The sequence below is a fragment of the mitochondrial genome of Zea mays (assembly GCF_902167145.1).
Source record: "Zea mays subsp. mays mitochondrion, complete genome".
Taxonomy (NCBI): Eukaryota; Viridiplantae; Streptophyta; class Magnoliopsida; order Poales; family Poaceae; genus Zea; species Zea mays.
In genome coordinates, this window is record NC_007982.1 from 457,501 (window position 1) to 461,477 (window position 3,977).

Here is a 3,977-nt window from a genome sequence, read left to right on the forward strand (position 1 = left end):
TAATAAACTGCTTCCCGAGCTAGAAGAAGGAACAAGGGTTTTCGCCTATTCCATGCAAAAGACGGCTCTACTTCTTTGCCTATTTATTTTCTAACAACCCTGGCCGCATCCTTGACTTCGAAACAACCAACAGGAGTTCCTCCCATCAGCTCAATGGAATGAATTCTCTTGCAGTGCAGCCCTGGTGATAATACCATTAGGAGGTGATTGCGAGTCCACTATGAGATCGGGTACTTCCACTAGTCCTATTCCTTTGCCGGGCATGATTTGTCTATCAACGATTCTCAAGTCGAGTAGACTCTCTCTTACCGCGATGCTCATTATCTTCCGGTTCAGGGAATCAGGACCTACATCTCGTGTGGGCTAGAACCAGCCAATAGCTTGACTCCGTTCACCGCTGCTTCCTTCATCCGATATTGCTAGTCCAACGGAAAGCTTTGCTTAGCTTACTGGACTTAAGAGCTTTCTGACTTGTCTCGAAAAGGCCGTCTCACTGTGTACGGAAGGCTCAGTTTACTCGCGGTCCATTCCACCACGAAAGGGAGAAAGGTACTGCTATCATGGGGAACACCTATCTTTGAAATCCTATCTTTCAGCTAACGCTAGTCTAGTCTCCATTGGAATAAATAGGGCCAGCCTGGCTCAACCAGATGAATAGTTTATCTATCAGCAGGGTCGGGGCATAGCGTAGAAGTTCGGTCAGTCTCCGTTGGCACGGTACACTTTGTTCACTTTGTTTTTAATACGTTACTTTTCGGCTTAATAATAACAAGCATTATTCCTGGGCACCGGCAACCCTACTACTGACCAGGGAAGAGATCATGAATAGGGCGTGGTGCAAATCTAGTAAATGGTGCCGTCTCGTATCAGTGAACGTTGTTTGCTTGATGGATTGACGGAAGTCCGCTATTGATTCGGGAACCACAAGTCGAATAGGAATACGTAGATCAATCTCTGAAAGCTGCCAGTCCAGAGTAGCTTATTGGAAATGTCCTCTGGATTGAGTCCCTCGATATAGCAATATTATTTGCCGAGTCAAGTATAGTTCAAGTACTACTGCCAACAGGCGCAGGCTATTAGTCTGATTCCCTAGTAGCAAAAGTGGATTCCCTCATTCAGAAGTAGATTACATACAGACAGACAGGCCCGCATTGCTTCGATCCAGAGGTTCTTCTGCGAATCCCTACCATTACTGGACAAGAGTGGTGGACTCCCATCCCTGAAACCAGCAGACGGATCCAATACACATAAGACTTTTTTTCTCGGGAAATTCCGAATGTCATGCCCCACAAGTTAGTTGCCCAAGCGCTCCCTAGGAGGGCAGTCTACCACAAGATAGAGTTTGGGCCTGGAGCCAAAGCCCCAACCCCTCCATTTTTTGTTGAGCTCAGGAAAGAATTTAAGGAAGTCACATCGGCCCTCATCAAGAGGAATCTGATCTCGCTTTGATTCATCCGTTGCGCGGCGGGACCCACCACTCTCTGTAATTTCCCAGTTCCCCATCGTATCATATCAGGTTTAGGGGCTACCTGGGATAGATGAGTTTATTTGTGGTGCTACTACTTTACTTTTTCTGAGTGAATAACGTGAGTGAGTAAGCAAGAAGTGTTAGCCTTCCCCATTGCAAAGAATTCCTCGCAACAAGACGGATTTCTTCTTTCCAGAGCAGTAGTGGAAGTGTTCGTATTTCTTTCAAAGTGCCAGAATCCAAGTGGCAAGGAAAAGCTTTATTTGCATAATGAATCGTGATATAAAGAGGATTGGAAGTGCCGTGGTTCAGGTTGCGGAGCGGTGATACGACTTTTCCATATCAAAGATTCGACTCGAAAACCTTATGAACCTGTTTTCCTTACTTCAACTAGGTTTCTTCTTCCTTTTATCCATAGGAGGCAAGGATAGCAAGGGTAACAAAACAGATTAAGCAATCAAACGGATGTGCGAAGGAAAGTAGGACTTTTGACTATGGCTGGCATAAAAAGTTCACTTTGATCGTACACTCTACTAGGCAAAACTGGTGTGAGTGGTTTTTACTATGGGGGGCATAAACAGTTGAATATGGAGAGTCGGCTGAGTTTAGGACAAAAAGACAAGGCGTAGTCTTTTGAGTCTGATCAGTCTAGTGTTGCCTATGTTGGGTAGGAAATAAAAGAATCAAAGCCCTCGACGTTAGCAGTTCTTAGCGGGACTCGACGTTCCTAACAGCTGTTGAGCTCTCGAAGTATGAGATCCTGAATGCATCCTCTTTCTTTCCACTTCATCTTGGGAATCTGGAATGGTTGTTTATGGCTGGGTGTGACAGATCAGACTGAGTTTAGAATCAGACTTTCTATCTATCTATCTAGCTGTATTGCCACTCCAACGGTTCTTTTTCTTTGATTATGCCCCGTATCTCTCTGAGCCTATTTGATCTATTTGCTATATCTAAGTTCGAGTGTGAAGTTCGCTCCGGTTGAAGTGTAGGGCTTCCTAATTCCTGCTTCGTCCTCCTATGAATGCACTAGTATAGAAGGTTGGCCCGTCACCGTATACCATCGTAAGATGAACTGGAAATTCGTAGTTTCAACCAGTTACACAAAATAGGCAAGTTGAGGTTTGTTCAGCGTGTGTTGCCTCCAACTATAACGAGGCCCTTTGACTTGAGGTACGATCTTACCTCTTAACGCGCTTTCCTGCTAGAAGAAGTGAGGGTGATGTCCAATGACCTGTTGAAGAAGCTTGCTGTGTAGATAGGTTTCGTGAACCTAATGTAGAACCTGTAAACGAAAGACTAGAGTCCCGGAACCGCTGCCATTCAAAAAGCTATCAATCTGATTCGAAATACCAAGGTTCGAAGACCTCTGGCTTTGATTGTGTGCCCTTTCTTGTTCCTAAGGATTTCTAACCAGACCTTACCTTAGGCGGACGTATACTCAATTATCAATAAGACTAAATCGTGATCGACCCGCCATCATCTCTTGCCTGAACTGACTTACCAGTCACAGGGCCGAGAACACATGATCGAGGGAAATTTCTTTCATCACTACGAAAACTGGTTTTGCTGATTGACAAAACGGATCTCTTCCCTGTGAGCCGCCTTTAGGAAAACTGCACCAAAGATGTGTCTTTGTTCGGTTCAGATCAACAAAGCATTTGCTAATACCAGTCTGAAGGCAACGCTATGCAGCTCCATTTCCTCTTAAAGTGAATGGCCTTCCTATTATATCGAATATTTGGAGTTGCGGAGTTTTTCATAGAATGGGGTGTAGGCAAATACCAACGTCGGTGATTATAGGGAAATAGATGCTTTCTTACTTATGTTCTATACTAGCACATCAGCACCTACCTTTTCTCATTGCTTCGTGAGGGTAGACAATTGCCTGACTCGTACGTAACTGGGCCTGTTGTTTTCTAGTGCTTGATAGTCTGTAGTGTAGTCTATGAAAAGAAAGAAGTCACTTGTTCACAAGCCAAGAGTTCCATTGACTCCTCTCTTATCTACGTTCATGCTTACTTAACCAGTAGTGAATGGAATAAAGTAAGAAGTCTTTCCACACTCGTAACCTGTAATTAATGGGAGTCGGTACAGATTGGGTGTAGTGAAGAATGGAACCCCCTACTCTGACTTGGTCTAGTGAATGTCAGTCCGTACTCATACTCGGTCTAGTGAATGATAGGTAGGTAACAGTGAAGTAGTCGGCGCACCGAGAAGCACACGATCTAATCTACTCTTATTGTCAGTCTCTCCAGAAAGAAGAAGCACACCCTTGCCTTTATTCTCTTCTATGTTCTTGTCTCTAGTGTGGAGTTTTTCCTGTCATATCTCTGAACTGGACTACCAAAACATCTACACTGCATCAAGCCACGTTGTAAGAACCTCGACTAAGACTAAGAAAGGAAACATCCTATAAAGCTCTTGCTGGGTGATTGTTCAGGCTTCTTCCGGTGGATTGGTATTGGTAGAGTTTGTTTGCCGTATCTACACAGGTAGAGAACCTTGT